Raw genomic sequence first — 26,079 nt, 5'->3', positions numbered from 1 at the left:
AAGTTCATTTGTGAGTTTTATGGGGGGGGGGGCATACTGTGTGCTGTCCATCAATCTCATGTTCAGCTGTCGTCATTTGGGTAGGGGAGCTGGTAGAGTGGCATTTGCAACCCTAATACAACCTGAAACTAGATAGCTTTTTTTTTGGGGGGGGAGGAAGTTAACCTGTATAGAATGGCGATTAAAACTTAAAGCTAGTTGGTTCCATGAGAAATTTTGGGACATAACCTACATGCAGGCCAATGTTCAAAACTTCAGAGCTATAGCAAACAGTGTTTGAGAACTGCACAGTGAACAGTGCTAAAAAATTGCATCCCAATGTTTAAAAATAATAGCATGTAAATAATATATGTGATGGAACTGTGCTAAGAAAATGCAAATAGGTGGAATACAGGTGCATGTCTTTTACGCGCTGATAGCAGGCTAGAATAACACATCTCTGTGGTGTATTTTCGCAGTGTCATCTGTGCATGCCATAAAGGGAGGAAATATTGCTGAAAAGTGCTGTGTGTCCTGTATTGGCATTCATTTGTGCATGCTTTATTGGTGTTCAATTGAACACACTTTGTAAAGGCAGCCAATACCTATTTCAAGTATCTTGAAAATGTGGATTGGTCTCTGCCCCTGTAACCTCCCAGGACATGCTTTAATGTTCCCGTTTCTAGCAACTGCAAGATGCACAGCAATTCTAAAAGCCTCGAAACAGCATGTGACCATGCTGTGGGTGATTCAATGTTGCAACGGATAACTTCAAAGAGGGACAAAATTGTGTTTCTGTTCAAACGGTACTGCTCTACTAGGTTGTCGCACCTCATCCAAATTCCCCCTTGTGTGATATGCACATTGCTGTCAAGGCCTATGAAGGATGGGGCCTCAAAACCTGGGGTTCCTCTCTTTTCCTTTCCTGGTTGTCCTCTTGATTCTCTTCTCTGACCTGAGCTGCTGTATGGACACTAAACAAATGTGCCAACGTGAACGGGAAACCGCTGACCATAGACATATGGCCATAGGAAAAAAGCACCAAGAAAAGGCACAACTAAAATGCCAAGAAAAGGTGGACGCCAATGGCAAAAATGCATGCTGAAAAATGCACTCAACTAACAATCTGTCGGGCACTTCCATGTTTGTTGGTTTATTTCCACAAAGAAAAACTGCAAACAAGTGTACAAGGCTGCAGGCTATATTTATTATATCAAAAAATTGAATGTGGTTAAAGTTACCACCTTTAAACAAACCAAGGGACCCGAAACAGTCTGTGTTTTGGTTAACACGCCTTCATCAGGGATCCCAGGTTGACAAGGTATCAAATAAAACCGCAAACAAAAAAACATAAGCCTGTATACAGAGACCGTTATCCAGCGATCATTTCCGACTCATACAGGCTTATGTTTTTTTGTTTGCGGTTTTATTTGATACCTTGTCAACCTGGGACCCCTGATGAAGGCGTGTTAACCGAAACACAGACCGTGTCGGGTCCCTTGGTTTGTTTAAAGGTGGTAACTTTAACCACATTCAATTTTTTGATATAATAAATATAGCCTGCAGCCTTGTACGCTTGTCTGCAGTTTTTCTTTGTGGAAATAAACCAACAAACATGGAAGTGCCCGACAGATTGTTAGTTGAGTGCATTTTTCAGCATGCATTTTTGCCATTGGCGTCCACCTTTTCTTGGCATTTTAGTTGTGCCTTTTCTTGGTGCTTTTTTTCCTTTGGCCATATGTCTATGGACAGTGATTTCCCGTTCACGTTGGCACATTTGTTTAGTGTCCATACAGCAGCTCAGCTTGGTTTTTTTAAAGGTGGTAACTTTAACCGCATTCAATTTTTAAATATAATAAATATAGCCTGCATCCTTGCAGTTTTTCTTTGTTTTCCTTTGTGCTGTTTTCCTCACTGCAGTTTGTGTTAGATTTTTTTCTTTGTTGCAGTTTGTGTTAGATTTTTTCTTTGTTGTTTGTTGGTTTATTTCCTGCATGACTAAAGCATGCATATTCCCTCATAATATTCCATATCCTTTTTTCATTATTTAAAAGGTGCATAATTATGTGTTTTAACTGGTGGATTCATGGCAAGCGCATATTTGATGAACTTTTAAAATTCTACACTTTTTTTGGTCATAAAAACATGACAACTCACAGATCCCAATTGGAATGAATCACAAGTCCTTTCCATTGGAATAATTACACCCTGAACCACACGTTAATTTCTCTGCCTTAGAAGCCATCCTCTGCTTCTGCACATTGCAGCATTACTTTCTGAACATTGTGAAGGAATACCAAAAGACCTCATTTACATGCTTTGAACTTCATTTCAATTCTATTTGCACAGATCATGGGTGTGCACGTCGTTTCCTTCACTAGATCCTTCTGAACATTATGCACAGCTTTTTGCTGATCCTAGTCACCTCAGGTCACTTCACCACCAACACCAGGTACTTCTGGTCTTCTTTCTTCTATTACCAGGCTCTGCTGGACACACTTCACTGCTCTATGCTCTTCTAAAACATGACTAAGCTCCTCTGAACACTTCCCTGGTCACTCTGGCCACCAGAGATTGTTTCATCCCCCCTCCCCCCACCGGTCCCTCTGGTCATCACCAGGTCTTCTCGAACTCTCATTGGACTTCAGGATTTTCTAGCTGCTTTCGGTACCATTACCAATCTCTCCTATGGTTGTCACCGGTCCCTCTGCCGGCCACTTGCCAGTCACTATCATCCTAGGTCAGGACCTCAAACTCTTTTGGCTGCTTCCTCCTGGGTCTTTGCAGTGTCTGCATGCAAATGAGCTCCTTCTGATTCTGAGACTTCCTTCTGCTGGCCGGTGACGGAATAAACACCTCATCACATCATCCTAAGAATAGTGGTTCTGTTTTTCAATAGGTTAGGTCAGTGTCTCTCAAACTTTTTTTAGCTCCGGCACACTAAACAGAGCAAATGTTTTTTCTAGCACATTGTAATTGAAATGATAAAATTGCAAAACTGATAAAAAATTAAATTTGAGAATTATTTATTTAAAGTTCTTTAAGCTATGTATGGGTCATTGTAACAACGGTGAAACTAAAATAGATAGAATAGAATTGCTAATCAATGCGATGGATGTGCTTGTTTTTGAGTGCAAATTAACTCAAAACTCAGCTCAATAGTCGACAAGAAAACACGCATTTCATCATCCACCATCTGCAAGTCATTCTCTTTTTTTCGGTTTAATTTTTGTCAGCGCAGAAAATCCAAGTTCACAAAGATTAAGAAGATCCAAATGGTAACAAAGCCTTGATTGCTTTGTTACTCAAGTTAGGATAACTACTGCTTAAAAAATAAGTTACTTGCCATTAGTTTTCAAGGACTAATCGGGTCAACGAATGATGCTTGTCTGGGCAGTTTTATCTTTACACACACACAGACACTCCATAACATTTTCAGACTCTTGCATATGTGACGCACATGTTATCTATTCTAGTGTATACTTATGAAGGGGATTTTAAAAAATAAAGTAAAATTCTGGAATCTCTTCAGGGCACACCACTGGGCCAGGGCACACAGTTTGAGAGATGCTGGGTTAGGTGAAGGACATGGGGAAAGGGAGTCTGGGTGTTGAGTTCTATATGAGAATTTGTATATGCATCCAGCCAAAATGGACACTTTGGGCTCCTTTTACGAAGCCGCGTTAGCGGTTTAACGTGTGTAATAGCGCGCGCTAAACTGCCAGCCGCGCTAGCCGCTACCGCCTCTTGAGCAGGCGGTAGTTTTTCGGCTAGCGCGGGAGTTAGCGTGTGATAAAAAGTCACGTGCAATAAAGCCACTAGTGCGGCTTCGTAAAAGGAGCCCTTTGTTGGCCAGACTAGAAGGACCATTTTAGTATTTGGTCTGCCAGCATTTGCTGAATGTAAGGTGCCATGTGGGAGGAAATGTCAGAGCAAATTCAGCAGCCAGTAGGAAGAACACAGTTCTGGCTTTGGAGCATACATGGGGTCACCAGGCCATCTTTATTGATGAAATTCTGCCTTGTAAAAAATTAGAATTTGGAAGGTTACAAAACCAGGGCAGAGAATGTTGTTGTTCAAGTTCAAGTTCAATTTTATTTGATGAATCGCCTATAATATTTTCTAAGCGATGTACAATTTAACCCTTTCAGGACCATAAGGATCGTAGGCCAATTTTTGTGGTTTTGACGACATTTTTATGGTAAAAAGGGCTTGCAGATGCCAAAAAATTGATTTTTTTTTGTGAAATATCATTATTTTTTTTTTTTTTTTTTTTAAATCAAACTTCTGGCTTATGGACAGTGTGGCAAGTGAATCTTCTCGTCAATCTGGCAACGACGCTAATGAATGAATGTCGGAACCAGTTTGTTTACATAAAGGCAGTATCATATGGAATCCGTACATATCAAATTTAGAACTGTAGACTATCCCAATCAAAATTTATAGGATTTTAAAGTTATGGGACAAATATGTCCCTTGGTCCTGAAAGGGTTAAAACATCATATTAGATAACAAACAGTATTAAAAGCAAAACTTCTTAACAAATTTTTGAAGAGCAAAAATTTATAACATACAATGTTAGAACTTAAGGGGTTACATCACTAACCAGGTACATTAGGGAAAAATGGGTCATAGTTACAATTTTCTCAATCAAAGATGGAAGAAACAAAAATGGTAAACACATAGGGAAGGGGCAAAAATATATTTAGAAGATTAAAATTTTGAGCTTGAAAAACAGAAATTTTTAAACAGAATTTTAGATATTTAGGTAATAAAAGCATCTTTAAATAAAAAGGTTTTCAAAGATTTTTTAAAGATTTTTGTTCCCTGCTTAAAGAATCGATTAATTTGAGAATTCATTTTACCTTTCATTTACTGTGTATTTGTCCAAGGTTCCTCATAACAGTGACTTGTGCTTAGCACTTGTCACTGATGTTTTAGAGTGTGAATTGCACAGGCATATTTCTGAAATCTGAAATTGGGGAGGGTGGAAGAAATCATTTTCCCCTCTGCTCGGTGATGAATGTAGCAATTGCCTGCGTATACAGGGATAGATCTTATTGAGCATCCCCTTAGCTCCGTTGGCAGACACATCGTATCTCCAGTATGTCGGCATTCTCACAAGACGCTGAATTATTAATGCCCTGGAATCTGCGAGGTTCAGCAGATATGTTCCGCATTATTGATGGCAAACTCTCTCCCTTTTATTTCCAAGACACGTAATGAAATAAGGAGTCCCTCAAATTACCCTATTTAGGCTAATTTTGCACAGGCCAGTGGGCATTCACCGTAATGTGTGCAGATATAATTTCTCTCGCTCTCTCAGCAGTTTTCATAGTAGATTGAGGGAGACTGATTTGGCATTTAATTTATGAACCCTTTGAGGGCAAGAGATGCTCTAATTACACGTAGTCTGTATAACGAGTGCTTTTAATGACAATTAACTAATTGTTGTTGGAGATGTTCAGGGACCTTTTTTTCTTCAGTTTAGGAAGATGTATTGACTTTTGCAAAATGAAGACATTATCTGCCCTCTGTGTAACTTCCCATGTGATTGTCCAGAGACGTTTTGAATCGACTGCAAGGATTTAGCAGTTTGACTTCAGCTCAGACAAAAATGAAAACAAACAGGTTAAAAATGATATTCCTTTATTTGCATTGTTACATTTCTCTTATGTCGAGCACACAGCTCTGCCTAGGTTCACTTTGACTTCCATGGAAATCGTAAGGTACTTGCAGCTCAAGCACATTTACAACCAAAAGGATGACCTGTCCACACAGAACACCTGACGGATTTGGTGCTGTGGGCTCAGTAATAAGAGGAGAGTGTAGAACTATAAGTTGAGAGAAAATCTTGTGATGCGACTTTTGAATCTGTCCTGAGAACTGGATTGTGAACCCCTGTTTTACAGGATACTAGCATAAAAGAGCATATGTGTTAGGCATCCATACAGCTGGAGTAAATGTCCATGCCTAGATTGCTAAAGATCTGGTCCTTAATGATTTCTCTGTCTTGTCACTATTCATAGAGTGCCAGGGCGGTCTAGGTCTGTAGCTTGGGCACAGCTAAAAGAAGAACTACCCAGATAAAGTTAGGGTAGCAAAAAGGCAGAATATTGCTGCTAATCAACACAAGAACACAAGAAACTCGGGTATGTTTATGTACCCCGCTCTGAAAGCCTGTTGTTTTAAAAGTTTCTTAAAGTTTTTAAAGTTTCTGGCTTTTCAAGCGGATAAAATGAACTCTTGGCTATGTCCTCTAATTGCCCAATCCCAATCTTACCTTGAGTTTAGAAAATCGATAAAAACCTATTTGTTTGGTAAATTTATGCGATGATTTTACATGATATTACGTTGTACTGCATCATATTATATTCCACTGAATTCTACTGTATTTTGTGTCTTCGCTGATATGTCTCAGTTCTCTTGCTGAGAACCACCTGGAACTTCCGGTTGGGCGGTATATAAGAAAAGAAATTATTATTATTATTATGAATCTGGATATTCTGAAACTAGCTGGAATCAGCTTATCATCACTTACTATGTGGATTATTTTTAACTGCAGCAGCCAGTATTTTAAAGATCCCCATGACTGCTATAGTTAAATAGCGAGGGAAAGACTTTATCTTAGAAGAAATTACCACCACCATTGGTCTGTGGTTCTTGAAAGATATTGTTAGTGTGGTTTACATCAACCTGACAACAGGTTGAGGGGTTTATTTATTAAAGGAAAGTAAAAACTGAAAAAGGGGCAGATGTACTCTCAAAAGTATATAACACTTGCTGTGTTGTGACACAGACGCTGGAGTAGGGTCTTTGGTGTTTCCTTAGGGACTTCCAAAGAAATAAATAGTGTGAGGGCCTTGCGGTGTCAGTATGTATGTTTGCTGGTAGGATAGAAAGCAGATACCTGTGCGCAACTGGATCCCAGCGTGAGCGGTACCAACTTATTCAGAAGCAGGTGATTTGGGCTACCCTGCAGGGTGAAACCTTGCTTCTTTCTCACATTACTTTGTGGCTGTTTATTTGCAGCAATTACGTCATGCAGGATTTTCTGGCACCGCTGTGTAGGTTTCATGATGTTTGGGCATTGGGATACTTAACTGCCAACAGTCCCTCGGATCTGATTTTCTTACCGTTTCCGTTTCCTAGCCCGAGTTCCCTTCTGTCTAGCACACTGGCTGTGCTCTATCTCTGCTTCTATCTAACATCTTCTCTAGAGAGAGGGGGAGGGGGGCCTGAGATCTTGCTTTTTAGGTACAAATGCAGCACTTGGGCACCAGTTCTCAGCCTCTGTCTCCAACTAGCCCTCCTCCTCGGTCACTGCCATCCCTACCAACCCGCAGCCCCTCTTCCTCCACAGGAATATGTTTTGCTGTTCACTTTTTGTTTCATTTTTTTTATTTCCTTCTGCTACCCTTTGCATTTAAATCCAGGTTTCCTGTTGCCTTGCCATATCTATTCAACTTCCCCAAATCCCTTTCTTTATCTTTGTCTTGGCAGATTTAGGGACTGATGTACTAGAGAGCTGCATGAGAATGGGGATTGTAGAAATTCTGCAGGGATGGAGGAAGTTGCCATGGGATTCCTATGGGACTGTAGTCGAAAATCTCTGGCGACCACTGGAATGAGGAGGCTGAGTGAGGCAACTGGAGCAGCAGAATGAAGCTTGAAAAGCAATGAGGACAATTGGAGTGCCGGAATGAGTCAGCTGGATTACTCATTGGTTGAGTAGTGAATATTCCCCTCCCCCCCTAAAAAACCCCACAAAACCAAAACACCCCACAAAAGGTTAGAAGAGTCAGGAGGAAACGGAGGGCTGCAAGTGAATAATAGGATGGATGGATATGGGTTAAATTCTAGAGCAGACAGGCAGAAATGGATGAAATTTCTGTCCCCATGCAACTATATGATGTACTAGCCTACACCAAGGTTTTGCAAGCCGTTCTAATTCTCCCTTTCGCCAAGATTCTCGGAGATCTCCGAGAATCTCGGTGAGATGGAGAATTAGAAGGCTTTGAGCATGCTCAGATGCAGAGGTAGGAACTTATTCAAGCGGCACCAGCACGTCATGTGGGCTGTGTGCCGGTGCCAGACGGGGGGGTACGTTTCAAGTTGTTTGGGCGCGGGGTTCCGGTTCTCGTGGGGGGGGGGCAGGGGAACAGCACCGCTGGCCTCGGGGGGGAGGGGGAGTTCCGAACATATCAAGCGAGTTTCCATTATTTCCTATGGGGAAACTTGCTTTGATATACGAGTATTTTGGTTTACGAGCATGCTTCTGGAACAAATTATGCTCGTAAACCAAGGTTCCACTGTACTTGTTTGTTTCTATTTCTGGAGAGTAGTGCTGCCCGATTCAGGAAAAAAATTTTGATTCGATTCAGCCTATTCAATCAATTTTCTTGCCCAATTGTTTTTTGTTTTTTTGTTTTTCAAACATCCTGGTGGGTTTATTTTATAGCCTTTTCATCCCTTTTATAACCTCTTCACCCCCTTTACCTTCTCCTAACCAAACTGGCGCTGTGGTGTAAACAAAACAAAATAAACAAACAAAAATGATTTTTCCTCTCTGTTAAATCCTAACTCACGTTCGCGGTCTAACACCAGCTCTGGCAGGATACACGTTTCAAACGTGACATATTGTAATCACAAAACAGAAAATAAAATTATTTTTTCTACCTTTTGTTGTCTGGTGATTATTCAAATCTTGTTGGTCCCAGGCTCTGGTTGTCTTCTGATAACTTGCTTGCCAGGATCTCCTTCTTTCTTCTTTCTCCGTGCTAACCATCCATCTTCCATCTCTGTCCTCCCCTTCCGTTTCCCTTCCCTCCCCCAGGGGTCTGGCATCTTTCCTTTTTTTCATCTCCATCCACAGATCCACCTTTTCTCAACTACCCTTTCATCCAGCATCTCTCCCTCCTTCCCCACCACCCCAGGGTCCACCATCTCTCCCTTTCTTTTCCCAACTACCCTCCTATCCAGTATCTCTGTCCCTCCCCTCCACACCATCCCTTGTGTCCAACTTCTCTCCCTTTCTGTTCTTTCCCTCCCTAAATCCCATTGTCCACCATCTCTCTCCCTTTCCTCTGTTTTTAGACCCATTATTTCTTCCCCCCAAGGTCCGGCATAAGCACGTCTCTTTGAACCCCCCTTTCCTTCCCTCCCTCCATGTACTTCTATTCCAGGGCCTGCACCCCACCCCTGAAGGCCTGAGCCACCATCACTGAAGGCTGCACCCCCACTGAAGGCCTGTCGCCCCTGAAGGCCTGTACCACCACCCCTAAAGACCTGTACCACCACCCCTGAAGGACTGCACCCCCCCACCCAGGAAGGCCTGCGTGTTCCCCCTGACCTCCCGCACATCCATTTACCTAATTTCAGCAGCAGAGCAGCCTGCAGAGAGGATCGCCAGTGCTAGCGATTTTTGCAAGCTACCATAGGCCTTCGGAGCTGTCTTCCCTCTGCCGGAGTCCTGCCCCTCCTCTGACGTCAGAGGCAGGATCGCGGCAGAGGAGGCCTATGGCAGCTTGCAAAGATCGCTAGCATCAGTGAGTCTCTCTGCAGGTTGCTCTGTTGCTGAAATTAGGTAAATGGATGTGCGGGAGGTCAGGGGGAACATGCAGGCCTGTGCACATATTAAGAAGTTTCCAGCTCAAGAAATTTACTTTAACTATTAAATTCCTTGGGCAAATTCCTTGAATACTGCCTCAACTCTGTGTATATCTTTTCAGAAGCACTAACTCCCCCCCCCCTCCACACAGAAAATATTTATTTTGCTTTTTCCATTTGTGAACCTCTTTTCAATTGTAAAACTTTGTAAATTTATATCTTGTACACATTGTCTTTAAATCTCACTTTTTGAGCAGTCCAGCACTATACCAGAAGCAATAGAGAGTGAAAATGATTTGTCTAGCTTCCCTGTTATTTTGCCTGCTGCTGTAGAGGTGCCAAGTTAGTCCTGTTTTTGAACTTGCTCATACATCCCATTGCAGTGTTCTATTTCACAACTGGCAAAGTTCTGTGTAATTCCTCAGTGCAGAATTTGTGCAGAATTCCCCATCCGTGCAGAACTCTGTACAAACCTTCCATTCTGCCCTTGTCTCCATCCCTTCCTTCTCCCCTGCGTAGATCTGGTCTCTCTCCCTCTGACTGACTGACCGACTCCCCCCCCCCCCCACCCCATGAGATCAGACATACCAAAAAGCAGCAGTAGTGGCAATTGACCAGCAAAGTTAGTGCTATGAATGGGTTGCTTGTGGCCAGCTCCGCCAGTGCCTTTCCTCTGCTGCATTACTTGTTCACAGCACTTCCTCAGCCAGCTGCTACCACTATTACTCTGGGAAGTCCGCAGGTATGTATGATCTCATGGGGGGAGGGGGGTTCAGTCAGAAGTAGAGAAGCCAGACCTATGAAGGGGAGGAGGTGGGGACGGGGACATGAATGCTAGACCACAAATTGGGGGTGGAGGGAATGTGGATCCTGGACTGCAAGTGGAGGGGGGGAGGAGGGGACTTAGATCCTGGACTTGCAAGTAGGAGGGGACATGGATACTACTAGACCTGCAGGGAGAGCGGACATGAATGCTAGACCTGCAGGGAGAGCAGGAAGGGGAGGAGACATAGATGCTAGACCTGCAGGGAGAAGAGGAGGGGGAGAGGGACATACCGTGTTTCCCCAAAAATAAGACACTGTCTTATATTAATTTGAGGCCAAAAAAAGTCACTAGGTCTTATTTTTGGGGATGTCTTATTTTTTTCATGTAATGATCATCTTTCCTTTCCCCCAATTCTTCCTATTTCCTTTATCTCCCCCACATGTGAAGCATCTTTCCTCACCTCTCACCCATCCCCTTGTGCAGTATCTTTCCAGCCTCCCTCCCATCCTTTGTGCAGCAGAACCCTTGCAGCTTCTATCCCTCCCTTCCTCCCATCCCCCGTGTAGCATCTTTTTATCTCCCCGCTGCAACAGCGCACCTCCCCCCCCCTCTGCCCGCTAACCCATCACTCCCTCCCATCTGAACCGCGAGATGGAAATACCTTATAACAAACCGGCAGCATCGGCACTCAGCATGCTGATGACATCATCATCAGAGGAACACCCAGGACATAGAAGGCTGCAAAGCAGCCTTTGCAGATTGCTGCAGAGTGCCGACGCTGCCGGTTTGTTATAAGGTATTCCTGTCTCGTGGTTTGGAAGGGAGGGAGAGATGGGTCAGCCGGGGGGGGGGGGGGGGTTACACACGGATGCGACGGGGGGAAGCGCTGCTGCCACCTCCGGCGACTAGGGCTTATTTTCGGGGGTAGGGCTTATATTAAGACCTACCTCAAAAATCATGCTAGGGCTTATTTTCAAGATAGGTCTTATTTTTGGGGAAACATGGTAGATGCTAGCTCTGTAGGGGGGAGGAGGAGAGGGGATGGGTTCATGGATGCTGCATTGAAGTGGAAGGGTGGAGTAGGAGACATGGATGCTAGACCTGCAGGGGAAGGAGAGGGGAGGGGACATGGATACTGCACTGCAATTGTGTGTGTGTGGCGGGGGAAGTAGAAAGGGACATGGATTCTAGACCTTCAGGAGGAGGAGGAGAGAGGAGGGGACATAGATGCTGGACTTGTAAGGAGAGTGGAAAGGGGGTGAGAAGGAAATTCAGGCCAGAAATGGGAGTGAGAAGAAAGATGTTTAACTGTAGAGAGGGGGCGGGAGAGATGCCAGACCATGCGGAGTAGGGAAGGGATTCAGGGTGCAAGTGAAAGAGGTGGTGGGTAGGGTCAGGGGACATGAATGCTGGACCCGTAAGTGGAAGTTGGGGGATGGTAGAGAGAGGAAGAGAGAATGACCAAGCCTAGAAAGGGGATGGGTAGGGAGGAAGAGATTTTTTAGCCAGTGGAGAGAGGAAAAAGAGAGATGCCAGACTATGGGGGCCTCAGTTGATTATTATTCATTCAATTTTGTAACCTTTCCATACATTTGGCCAATTTGTGCCAAAGCAGACATGTTTCTTAGGGAGCATCCCTGTACCCCTCCCTATTCTATTTCTAGGGCTGACCATCTGCTTTGGTACGAGCTGAGGAATTGGAGGACGGCCCAGAGGGATGGGAGGCAGTGATAATGAGGCTCTGTACAAAAATTCCTCACGAGAAGGGGTTGACTACCCGAAAGTTCAAGAATAATGTGTCTGTCTACTAGAAAGATTACTGAAGTAAGAACCTAATCGTTCCTTGTGTTCTTGTAATTGTGCATTTCTTTGGAAGGTAATTGTATAAGCAACATTCTGTGAACCTATAGTAGAATTTAACAAGAAAAAGCCTTATGATATCCCAGGCTCTTTAGTGATTGCTAAATATCTGATTAATTTGCATTGGTTGTTTGGTATCTGTGCCCACTTCTTGTACCTTCTTTTAGTTATACAATATATAGAGCAGCCTAGATTCTGTGATAGAAAGTGTACTTAAATATTATATGCACTCTTGCCTAGGAATAATTTGTCATGATAAACTGTATGAGAGGATGCAACGGAGAGGTGTACTTAGAGATTGCCTGAGGATTGGACCTTTGTAGCCACCTGAACATCCATCACCTTTATCCAAACACATTTGTTAGCTTTCCAGTGACAAATATTAATAATCCAAGTGATAATAGTTTGACTCTATTTTGTACCTTATTTATTTATTTATTACCTCTAGTTCTCTGTTATTTTGGCCTTCCCACTCAGTTGAAAGCAGCAATTCTGCAAGGTTCTACAACCAGTTTTAACCTCTCCCTTCCATGTAGACCTAGCCATCATAATGACAGACCTGATAAAGAAGCCTCAGACTGTGATTTGCCCCCTGCAGCCAGTTACCCAAATACCCCCAATCTGCTTAGTAGATGATGCTGTAATACAGTAGCTATTTGAAAACTGCCCAATCTGCATTTATCAGTTGCACTGATGTTTCTTTGAGTTTGTGGGGCTGCCAGGACTTAATGCTTTACCCTAATTTAAAAGTATACCATTATGCTCGTATACTTGTGCATAAGTTGAGAAATTTTGAGTTCAAAATACATTTTAAAAAACCAGGGTCATCTTATCTATATGTCATTCTTCTTGGTGGCTCATAAAATTAATTCTGGTATATCCACTCTGGAGTCTGTACAGTAAGTGGTCAATTTGTACTTGCGAACTGGCTCATGTAGAAAGCCACACATTGTTTTCTGCTTCTCCTACTTAGCAGAGGAACACAGAGCCCCCTACAGATTTTTCTTTCTGCAAGCGAACCATGCATAAGTGTTTTAATCTGCTTTGCTTATTTTATTCTTTTTTTTCAACGTTAGGTCATTTTCGGTGGCTTGAGACCCCTTAGTCAGGGGTTCTCAGCCTGGAAAAAGAAGCAGTTCCTGCGGAGCTGAACTGCAGCTTCACAGGGCAAGCTTCACATGGACCTGTGGAGCTAGTCTGCTGTGTGCCACCATCAGAGCTTGGGGCCAATACCTCTGGGAGCAAGCTTGCCTCCTGACATTGTCAGAGGTTTAAGCACAGGTTATATGCACCCTGAGTAAGAGCAATTGGAGTATCGGCACAAACTATGTTTTTCTACCCCCGGTCAAGTGTTGAGGTTCCGAGTGGGCGGAGGTTTCATTCAGAGTCTGCCCAACTGGCAGCCCAACGATCCTGAAGATTGAACTGTTTGGAGAAAATTGGAGGCAAAAATTCCTTTTTGTTCACTTTAGTTGCAGAGACAGAACTGGTAGGCAGGCACTTCTGAGACTGTGAGTGCAACCCCATTATTTCCTATAGGAGCCTTATAAAAAAGCTAAGAAGCATAAACATATTTCCCCCTCCAAGCATACAACAGCATTGTCCCAAGCATCTTCACAATCGATGTGCTAATGCCAGATCTCCATTTTGCAGTTAGTGTCTCCTCTGAGGCATGCTTTGACATTAAGGTTCCCAACGCAGCCAGTATCTGGTTTTAAGAAAGGTTTGGACAAATTTCTGAAGGAACAGTCTATAGTCTGTTATTAAGACATGGGGAAGCCTCTGCTTGCCCTGGATTGGTAGCATGGAATGTTGCTACTCTTTGGGTTTTGGCTAGGTACTAGTGACCTGGATTGGCCACTATGAGAATGGGCTACTGGGCTTGATGGACCATTGTTCTGACCCAGTAAGGCTATTCTTATATTCTTATGTACCCTTGTCAATATTGGTACTGATGCTATCTCTGCAAGAAGTTTTGAGTGATGATGCAGAAGGAGTTGCACTCTGTACCAACTCCTGCATCAATGCACTCAGTCCAGTCTAAGACTCCATCAGGGCATTATTCTCAGACACCACAAGAGAAAGAATCCAGCTTGAGAGGCCTACATCATTGTTGAGAGAGCACAGTTCATCATCCTATTCTTGACACTCCTCTTGATGCTCTCCGCGACATTCACCTTGTTGGTCTCATTCTATGAGGCCTGACATCTAGGAATATGTCTCTGAATTATCTCTACGCTCTTCCAGCGGTTATCGAGAGTTATCAGCAGATGAGTCTTCAGATCCATCTCTTCCACCACCTCGCCAAAGGTCACTCCCAGAAAGTCTTTCATTCACATAGTTCATAAGACAGATGAGACAGGCACTCCCAATAAATATGGAATCTGAGGCACTTGACTACAAGGAGTGGCCCAAGGACTGCATAAAGGTTCCTCTACACAACCTTATGAAAGAGGCTCTATTTGAAAAAACAAAACAAAACTGGAAATCTCCACTGACTGTCCCAGTGGCTCCGCTCTTGGACACTTTTTACTGCATCCAGTCTTGCCCAAGCATTGACTGGCCTCAGTTATAGCACCAGTCCTTGGAAGTAGAAACCTCATTAAAAAATCCCAACAGTACAGAACGTATGCCAGCACTTCCCCAGGAAGAGAGGGCAGGACGCTAGATAAGTTTGGGTTCATAAGAACATAAGAATAGCCTTACTGGGTCAGATCAATGGTCCATTAAGCCCAGTAGCCCGTTTTCACGGTGGCCAATCCAGGTCACTAGTACCTGGCCAAAACCCAAGGAGTAGCCGAAATATGTTGGGCATGAATTACAACTGACAATTGTGACACACACCATTGCCAAAGGTTGATCTTTCAATAAAGTCCTTTAATCTAGAGATCCACTGGGTGGTTTATGATTACTGCTTCTTTTCCTGGCCTTTGGGTTTTTGACATGTGCAACAGGTCCTTCATCAGTCCTGGAAGGAAGGGGAAGAGGAGGCAAGCTGTTCTTTTTGAAAAACTGGCAAATCTAATAAAGGACTGTGTTCAGTCTGAAAGCTTACGAAACAAATATTAATGCAGTAAAAGGTACACACAACCTGTTCTATTTCATCAGTACCCAGTTAAACCTGCCCTTCATGTTTTTATTTCCAGTGGCTTTTGCACTAGCTGCTGTTGGCTGGATTTGTAGAAAGTTTTACCTGGGTGGGGTGGCATGGGTCATAAAACAAGGCAAAATGTTATATAAATCAGGCCAAGGAAACAGAAGATGATTGTTTTGGTAAGCAAGAAGCATCTTGCATTTGAAAATTGTAGCATGCAGTCCCAGCTTTTCCCTCTTCTCGCCTATTTCTTGGTATCTAGAAGTGAGATTTGACCTGGAAAGCTGCTCCTATTCAGCTCAGTGGTTTTCTGTAGGAATGAAAACTGACACAGCTTTGCACAAAATGGCCTTCAATCAATATCAGCTTGGCATGGTAGAGATTTATACAGATGGGCAAATCATTTGGAAATGAAAAAGCCTTTCTGCTGATCTAGAGAGACAGGTATAGAAAAAAAAAACCCTGCTTCTGGGAGTATTAACCTTAAAATTGATGCATTATCTGTCTGATACTCGGATCATGCTTTCTAGTATTTGCATGTGGAACTTCTTTTTGTGGATAGAGAGGGTAAAGGTATAAGCTTGCAGTGCTGGGGAGAAGGGTTTGCAGTTTATTACTCTTAACTCTCAGAACAAGTCCCCAAAGACACTGCATTGTGAAAAAAGATATGCAATAGAAATTTCTGTTAATTTCACAGATTAGAAATATTAACCATACTGCATCAATTAACTGGCATGTATAATTCTCACTTCATTTAATTTGATTTTTTAAAATCTATCTTCATAGATACTGTAGATTATAAAGATTTGCCTACATCAGGGGTACCTAACCCAGTCAGGTTTTCAGGATACCCACAATGAATATTCATGAAATAAATTTGCATGCACTGCCTCCACTATATGAAAATGTATCTCATGCATATTCATTGTAGACATTTTGAAAACCAAACTGGCTTGGTATGTCCTGGGGGCTGGGTTGAAAACCTCTGGCCTAGAATAGATACTTTCTGTGTTTGAATGAGGCCGTATTCGATTATGATACTGTTTACAAAGTAGTTTCCTTTGTATGAAGCTTTTAATTGAAAAGGTGGTGAGAAGTTACAATTCTATATATACTCCCCTTATTAAAAAAAAAAAAGTGGTTTAATATACCGGTAAATGACATGCTGGCTGAGTTGGAAAAGGTAATTGGCTCCTTACCCAGCAGGTCACCAGTGCATGCCCAGTAGATCAGGTATCCCCTGAATTTGATGCTGCCGGCCCATGCACATGTCAGCGAGTGCATTAGCTGTATGAGCCCAGGCATCCAGCAAGAGCGGCTACATTGACTTTCTTAATGAAGGGAATAGGAGGCGGACCCTGAGTACATAGGCGCTCACAGAGAGCCTTTTATGCTCGTACATGAGCGCTTTAGGAACTGCTCCCATCCCCCAGCTCTGGTTTCCCAATGGAGAGTGGAGATCGCCCGCAACAAGTCCCACCCTCTTCTGATGCAGCGTCCTGTTTCCGGCAAATGCGGAATGCTTGCAAGCGAGAGAAGTTGTGTCAGTTGTGGTTGGGGGGACCGAAGAAGGAAGGTTGCAGGATTTGGTGGTAGGTGAGCTCAGGTACCGGACTTTGACGACGGGAGGAAGAGAGGGGAGGGAGAGGTGCTGACGGCAGCCATTTTTATCTTCGTTGCATAAGATGCACTGAAATTTCCACCCACTTTTGGCTGGAAAAAAAGTGCATCTTATGGAGTGAAAAATACGGTAAGCATGCCTATGGCAGGGCCTCCTGATAGCTTTCACAGATATGACTGACTTTCTGAGCAGAAAACCGAGAATTCCAAAGATACTGGTCATGGGGCTGGAAGGACCTGGGGTTGCTGTACAGAAGTAACATTGGGGTTAGAGGCTATAGATGGGAGCAGATGGATCTCTTCAAAAAAAGCAATTAATAAATCCTAATAAATAAAACTAAATTAATAAATCAATTTAAGGTTACATGCTACAAAAAGGCATTTGCTGGTATTAGAAGGGAAATGAAGAACTCAAGAAAGACTTTCTCTGTCCTTGGGCAGCAAGGGTAATTACTTCATTCAAGGTAGGCATCAGATGAAAGGTTGAAAGGAGTCACAGAAACAGAGAAAATGATGGCAGTCAAGCATGGGACAGAATATGGAAAACTAAAGGTTACCAAGTATGAAATGCCAAGGTGGCTTTCAGAGTGCTATTTATAATGGTCTTTGAAGTACATATGTGTTCCCTGTTTTGCCTTTGACTTAAGGGATCATGATCTCCTACTACCTACTCTGTGAATTAAGTATTTCAGGAAATATTGTAAATTGGTTTAGAGGTTTCTTAGTGAGTCATTCATATAGTGTGAAATTTGGTGGAGATTAAATGGATTTTCGGAAACTTGATAGGGGATATCCCTAAGACACTCCTCAATCCCCATCTTTGTTTAATGTTCTGTTAATGTAGGCTGGGGTATAGATTAAGACTGGTTATAAATTGTTCAGTACAGTTTAGGGGGTGAAGAACCTATGTGCACGACAGAAGAGCGGGACTTGGGTATGATTGTATGTGATGATCTTAAGGAGTCCAACAGGTTGAAAAGGTGACGGCAAAAGCTAGAAGGATGCTAGGTTGCATAGGGAGACGTATGGCCAGTAGGAAAAAGGAGGTAATAATGCCCCTGTATAAGACTTTGGTGAGACCTCATTTAGAATATTATGTACAATTCTGGGGGCCGCACCTTCAAAAAAATATAAAAGGATGGAGTCAGTCCAGAGAAAGTCTACTAAAATGGTATGTGGTCTTCATCATAAGGCATATGGTGACAGACTTAAAGATCTCAATCTGGATACTTTGGAGGAAGGGCGGGAGAGGGGAGATATGATAGAGACATTCAAATACCTACTTAATGTAAATGCGCATGAGTTGACTATCTTGAATTTGAAAGGAAACTGCAATGAGAGGGCATAGGATGAAGTTAAGAGGTGATAGGCTCCGGAGTAATCTAAGGAAATACTTTTTTACAGAAAGGGTAGTAGAAGCATGGAACAGTCTCCCAGAAGAGGTGATGTAGACAGAGACTGTGTCTGAATTCAAAAGGGCCTGGGATAGGCACGTGGAATCTCTTGGAGAGAGAAAGAAATAATGGTTACTGCGGATGGGCAGACTAGATGGGCCATTTGGCCTTTATCTGCCATCATGTTTCTTTCTGTACAGATGACATTACGGTATTTCTTCCAATATTTTCTTCAGTAAAGGAGACGGATCAAATTTCCAGCTATATTAAACTCCTTGAATCATGGATCCTTACTCAAAATTTAAAGTTAACATAATTTAAAGTTAACAAAATTTTTGATTACAGGACAAACATCAGACAGTTGGAATGATAATATTCTGAAACTGAGTAATTCAAATTTCAAATTCAAATGCAATCTAAAGATCTAACAAATACTGTACCTTCTGGGTTACAGATACATTTATTGATAATGAAATTATTGAAGAAATAAAGGAAAATTGGAGGATTTTTAGACCCATTAGTTTTCAGGTTGGTAGTGCAGCGTCTGATATTGAAACAGACTATTGAAATATATTTGTGCTGTTCAAAATCTTTATTTAAAAAAAGCTACAAATGATCCAAAATATGGCAGTTTATTTGATATTTTCTGTTCACAAAGGAGCGTCTCTCTCCTTTGTTGTTACATTGGCTGCCAATAGATGCTTGTGTTCAGTTTAAATTGTGCAAAATGGTTTTTTTAAAAAATCCTGTATGGCAAAGCTCTTTTTTACATGTTAGATTTTCATAGGTTAACCAAACATGGCTAGATCTGTGGTATTGAGAAATTTTTTTCTAAACCCTAGCCTAAGAGGCATTTGCTGGAACAGTGTTCTTCAACCCTTTTACACCTGTGGACCGGCAGAAATAAAAGAATTATTTTGTGGACCGGCAAACTACTAAGACTGAAATTTAAAAAAACCATTTCCGCCCCGTCTCCTTCGATCTCGCCTGCTCTACATGGACTGGCAGGAATTTTCTGCGGACCGGCACCGGTCCATGGACCGGCAGTTGAAGAACACTGTATTAGAAAGCTGTGTTTTCTGCCAGTTTTACATATTTAGTTGCTCACATTTGGAATCCTTTACCAGCTCAGACGAGATCTTTTACTACCTATTCTTTGCTGCAGAAGTCTTTGAAAGCTTTTCTTTTTGTAAAATGTTTGTTATATTGATGATTATTTTTCAGTATGAGCTGCTGTAATTCTAAAGGGACTGCCTGAATTTCTAACTAGGATCCACATAAAACTTTTTAGGTTATTGCAGAATACAAAAATGTTTTTTATTGTATTGTACTATATCTAACAGCTTATTTGTACCTGGACTCTGGAAGAGTGAATGAAATTGATTTGTGGTCACATCTGTAGTGTTCAAAACCACTTAAAACATTTGGAACTTGACTGCTTATTTAACTTCCCCTGGACTATGTTTGTAAGATCCACTACTTTTACATATAGGTAGCAAAGGTGCTTAGTTTAGAAACACTTTTCGGGTTTCAGGCATTCAGAAACCAGCATAAACCTCTAAATCCTGATTTTACATGTCTAAAACTCTAAAATATGCATATGGGAAGGATACTGCGCATGTTTTGGGTAAAACTAGGGCAGTCCAAAGAAAATATGCATCCCGTTTCATGACCGAAAAGATTGACCTGCAACCTAGGACATGAGATATAATGGACGCGTTAGCGTTTAGCGCAGGCTAAGGCGTACTAGCGTGCCTTAGTTAAAGGACCCCAAAGTTAACTTCAGTTCAAAGTCAGACTCCATGGTAGTCTTGTGAGAAGGGACAGGTACCAAATGGAGGTGTCTCAGGGTGTAGTACTGCAAGAATGCAGCCAGAGCTCAGTTCTGCTATTTTTTTAACCCAGAGCAAGGCAGAACTGGAGTGGATTCTTCAATTATTTATTTATTCATTCAGTTTTGTAGCCCATACTCCCTAAAGGACCTCAGAACAGGTTACAGGGACACATTCATAGTAAACAATATCTGAAAGATAATACAAATACACAATTTGCATGGATAGAACAGATGGACACACTTCATACATTATACCGGTAGTTAATTGACTGGGAACAGAATAGTATCCATAGTTAAAATTGAGTCAAAGGTTATTTTATGGTCTGTTGGTATATAAAAAGATAAGTTTTTACAGCTTGTCTGAAGTTCAGGAGTTTGATGATCAAATGGAAGATGGGATTTCATTCCAAAATTTGGGCAGGAAGTGTGTGTAGAAGAAGGGATCTTCCTGGAACTATCGTATTTTCACGCATATAACGCGCGCGTTATACACGATTTTACAAACCGACTATAACCATGCGCGTTATATGTGTGAGCGCGTTATACAAATTTTTTTTTTCAGTGCGATCCGGCATCCCCCCTGCGAACCAGCATCCTCCCCCCCCCCGCTTGCATCACCCCCCCTCCCCCGCGATCCTACATCCCCCCCAGCACCGCAAAGACATCGGTCGCTTACCCGATTGGGCACCGGCACCAGCACCAATGCACAGGATGTGCCAGTGCCCGAAGATCCTCCCTCGTTGGGCTGGGCTGGGCTGGGCTGGGCGGTGTGAGGGAGATCCTCCCTCTTCCCTGTGCCGGGCTGGACTGGGCTTTGAGCATTTGCGCATGCTCAAAGCCTTCTGGTCTCGCTCTATCCGAGATTCTCAGATTCAGAATCTCAGAGAGAGGCCTATTGCAACCTGCAAGGATCGCTAAAATACCGCGATCCTTTCTGCAGGCTGCTTTCTGCTGCAATCGGGTAAAGGGAGACGCGGGAGGCCAGAGGGGAACACACAGGCCTTCCGGGGGGGGGGGGGTGCAGGCCTTCGGGGGGGGGGAAGTACAGGCCTTCGGGGGGGTGCAGGCCTTCAGGGGGGACAGACCTTCGGGGGGAGGTGCAGTCCTTTGGGGGGGACAGGCTTTCAGGGGGGTGCAGTCCTTCGTGGGGATGTACAGTCCTTTGGGGGGAGGTACAGTCCTTTAGGGGGTGCAGGCCTTCAGGGTGGGTGCAGGCCTTCAGGGGGGGACAGACCTTCGGGGGGGAGGTGCAGTCCTTCAGGGGGGCAGGCCTTCATGGGAGGGGGTATAGAAGTACACGCAAGGAGGGAGGGAAGGGGGGTTCAAAGATACGTGTATATGCCAGACTTTGGGGGGAAGAAATAATGGGTCTAAAAACAGAGGAGTGGGAGAGAGATGGTGGATAATGGGATTTACGGAGAGAAGGAGAGAAGTTGGACACAAGAGATGGTGTGGATGGGGGATAGAGATACTGGATAGGAAGGTAGTTGGGAAGAGAAAGGGAGAGATGGTGGATGAAAGGGTAGTTGAGAAAAGGTGAATCTGTGGATGGAGACGAAAAAAAGGAAAGATGCCAGACCTCTGGGGGAGGGAAGGGAAACGGAAAGGGAGGACATTGATGGCAGATGGATGGTTAGCACGAAGAAGGAGACCCTGGCAAGCAAGTTATCAGAAGTCAACCAGAGCCTGGCAGCAACAAGATTTGAATATTGACCAAACAACAAAAGGTAGAAAAAATAATTTTATTTTCTGTTTTGTGATTGCAATATGTCAGATTTGAAAAGTGTATCCTGCCAGAGCTGGTGTTAGACTGCAAACATGAGCTAGGATTTAACAGAGAGAGGAAAAGTCCTTTTTGTTTCTTTATTTTGTTTACACCACAGCACCAGTGTGGTTAGGAGAAGCCAAAGTGGGTAAAAAAGCTATAAAATAAACCCATCAGGATGTTTGAAAAAACACCCAATTGGGCAGGAAAATCAAATCGAATCGAAAAACCAATTCAATAGGCTGAATCGAATCGAATAAAAATTTTTTTTCCTAAATCGGGCAGCACTATTGGGAACCACAGAGCTAGGGTGTTCTTTATATGGCTGAGAACCACAGATTTAGAATTAGGTAGCTCTGGAGTGAATCTTGAATAAATATCCACTGATAGTTTCTAAGAATTTGTGATTATGTCCAATAACAGAGAGAACTGTGATACCTTCACTTCCTTGTCACATTTCTCTATTTATCTTTCAGGAATTCCTGTTATAACATTATTATACACACTCTCTCTCTCTCTCTCTTATTTAACTAGCCAAACAATAATCAAAGCAATTTGAATGCTAGGGGAATTATTATTTTTTTTTTTAGAAACTTGGAGACTTAAAATGTCAAGTGAATAAACTGTGAAAACTGCGGAATACAGCTGGGGGAGCTCTCCAAGTAAATTAATGTATAACATTATCTCTGGCGCAACAACCCTTCAAACTTTTATGCAGCTGTCAATGCCTGGGTACATTCCGAAACCAAATTCTCTCGTGCTGTGCGCTGCCTGCAGCTCGCCTGAAGCCCGGCTTTGACTGAAATTGTTTAGGATTTTAATTTGCATCTAATAACACAGTACCCATTTAGTGTGCTAAAACCCGCTCAAAGTCCTGCCTTTTATTTTGCAAAGCAGTTATGCATGTGTGTCACCTGCACCCCTCACCCCCTCTGATATGAAGTTAAGATACTCAAAAGCTATGGCAACAATCTGGATGAATAATTGATTGAAGAGAAAGATGTCTGGCAGTTTTAACTGTGAGGTGCAGCTGAGCAAAGACCAATACCAAGCACAGTACCGGGTAGAGCTTTGGATTCTTGCCCAGAAATAGCTAAGAAGAAAAAATTTAAATTGAATCAGGTTGGGCAGACTGGATGGACCATTCGGGTCTTTATCTGCCGTCATCTACTATGTTACTATGAGCATTGCTCCCCCTCAAAAGAACCCCTTTTGCTCAAGTTTTTAGCATGGAGCAGCATGGCCGGTGAGGTAATGTGGAATTTAATGGGTATCCTTGAAGGTAATGAGTTCTGATGTGGGTTTGCTATGTGCCCAAGCAAATTATTGATTAAACTTCTCTTTTGTTAAATTGGTTGCATTTTCAACTGTTTTGTCAGACCACAGATGCTAATTGTATAGTAGACAGGATTTTGTAATTCCTAAATATAACACCACCTGTAGGTGGATTACAGGATCGAAGGCAACATGGATTCACTAGAAGTAGGTCTTTCAGACAAATCTGATCCAATTTCTTTCACTGAGTGACCAGAGAATTGGATAGAGGGAGTGGTTTATTTAATAATAATGATAACTTTATTTTTCTATACCGCCATAGTCAGTCGACTTCTAGGCGGTTCACATCGAAAGAAGGCTGGACATTCAGCGAATTACAAATGCATGAGGGGAATGTTACAGAAGAAAAGGGTAGTAGGGGAGGGAAAGTAAGTGGGGGGAAATGTGAGAGGGGTAGGAATTGTTTGAAGATTGCTTAGGATTTGTAGGGGGAAAAAGCGTAGAGAGTGTGGATTGGTCTGTTTAGGTGATGAATTTGTCAAACAGAGTAGTTTTGATAGATTTTCGGAATGCGTTGCAGGTCTGTCTGGTTTTATTTTTGTAGTTTCACAGCCAGGATTGTTGTCTGTTAGCTTGGAACATGAAGGTTCTGTCAAGGTAGGATTTGTATTTGCAGCCAGTAATTTTAGGATAGGCGAAGATGTTTTTGTTTCTGGTTGTTCGTGTGGGGTTGTGTAGAGCAAAGTGTGTTTGCAGGTAGGAAGGTGCTAGGCCCCAGATTTGCTTGAAGCAGATGCATGCAAATTTGAACTGTATTCGTGCTTCCATTGTTAGCCAGTGCAGTTTTTTTGTAATATGGGCTAATATGGTCTTGTTTTCGCAGTCCGAAGATTAAGCGAACTGCAATGTTTTGTACTAATCTCAGATTTTTTTATTGTTTTTTGTGGGATACCCAGGTAGACGATGTTGCAGTAGTCCAGGGTGGATAGGATCAGCGATTGCACCAGTAACCTGAAGGATGTTTTGTCAAAGTATTTTTTAATAGTCCTTAGCTTCCATAGAGTATAAAAGCATTTCTTCACTGTTAAGTTTGTGTGGTCAGCCATGGTCAAGGGCGTGTCGAGTGTGACACCCAGAATTTGGAAATCAGTTATTTGTGGCTGTTTTTTTTAATGATGTTCTTGTTATTTTGTCGTTGGGGCTTGCTAAGAAGACTTTTATTGTCTCTGTATTTAGTTTCAGTTTGAAGTTGGTGGTCCATTTTTCGATTTCTCTCATTGTGTGTGAAAGGATGTCTATAATTTCAGTGAGATGTCATTTAAGGGGATTAGGATGGATATATCGTCTGCATATATGTAGTGTTTTAACTTTAATTTTTGTAGTAGGTGACCTAAGGATGCTATGTAAATGTTGAATAATGTAGGCGATAGAGGGGAGCCTTGGGGTACCCCTGACGGGTTATTCCATGAGTTGGAGTGATTTCCATTACTGGCTACTCGGTAGGATCTGTTAGGAATTCTTGGAACCATTTCTTTACCTTTCCCGAGATTCCCATTGCATCACGGCACAGTAGCATGATTTCGTGGTCTACTAGGTCAAATGCACTGCTGAGGTCTAATTGCAGGATCAGTGCGCTTTTTGCCTTTGCTGAAGAGATCATAGAGGTGGTTTAGTATGGAGGCTATGACAGTTTCTGTGCTATATCCTTTCCTGAAACCTGATTGATGTTCGCTGAGGGTGTTAAATTTGTCTAGGTAGTTTACCAGTCGGAGGTTGACCAATCCTTCCTGTAGTTTTGTGAAAAGGGGAATGCTTGCTATGGGTCTGTAGTTGGATGTGAGTGCTTTAGAGGTTTTCTTATCTTTGGGGATTGGTGTAATCAGTATGTGACCCATGTCTTTGTTTAGTTTTCCTTTTGTAAGGGCCGTTGTTAGCCAAGTGAATAGTTCCATTTTGAATTCTGGTGGGGCAATTGTCATGATTTTAGGGGGACATTTGTGTCATGATTTTAGGTGGACATTTAGCAAAGCCTTTGATAGTGTTCCACACAGACATCTAATAAATAAACTGAGTGCCCTCAGGATGGGCCCCAAAGTGATACGCTGGGTCAGAAACTGGTTGAGTGGAAGACCACAGAGGGTAGTGGTCAATGGAGATCGCTTTGAGGAAAGGGATTTACCAGTGGTGTGCCTCAAGGTTCTGTTCTTGGGCATATTCTTTTTAACATATTTATAAGCGATATTGCTTTAGGGCTGTCAGGTAAGATTTGCCTCTTTGCGGATGATACCAAAATCTGCAATAGAGCAGACATCCCAGATGGTGTGAATAGCATGAAGAAAGACCTTGTACAACTCTCTACTTTGTTGTATGGGTTTCTAGATCTGATACGATACATGATTGCAGAACTATTGTTATAGAAAAGGTAAAATACGTGTTGTCTGGATTTGTCATATAGGTGACATCATCCAAGAAGCCTGGTATAGACACTACCAAGTGCACTGTCAATTTAAATCTTTAGTCAGTGCCCTTACTTCGTGTGTACTAATTCCTTTCTGCCTGATGATAGCTCGCAGGATCATCAGTTCTTCGTTTTCTGCAGAGCAAAGAAGCTGGGCCTTCAATTTTCTCTTCAGTGCATCAAACTTTTGCCATTTTTTATACCTTATCCTTATTTTTTTTAGTGTTTTCATCGTAATTTCTTGTTTTTATTGTCTTTCAGTATTTCACCTGACTTTGGTTAATTGTTGTCAATTTTTTGGTTTTTTTTTACCTTCAGGCCACTTTCAAGCCCTTTTTTCCTCCAGGGAGAATCGGACCTTGGGGTGATAGTGTCCGAAGATCTAAAGGCAAAAAAACAGTGTGACAAGGCAGTGGCTGTTGCCA

General features: G+C 42.5%; 1 protein-coding gene across 4 annotated transcripts in view; it reads left to right on the top strand.

Annotated features, from left to right (window-relative positions):
* The window catches only part of SLC10A7 (solute carrier family 10 member 7), a 309,837-nt gene that overhangs the window by 145,665 nt on the left and 138,093 nt on the right, over positions 1-26,079 (top strand). The window lies entirely within an intron of this gene.

Source organism: Geotrypetes seraphini, chromosome 1 (genome assembly GCF_902459505.1).
Source record: "Geotrypetes seraphini chromosome 1, aGeoSer1.1, whole genome shotgun sequence".
NCBI lineage: Eukaryota > Metazoa > Chordata > Amphibia > Gymnophiona > Dermophiidae > Geotrypetes > Geotrypetes seraphini.
This window is presented reverse-complemented; position numbering and strand designations above follow the sequence as displayed.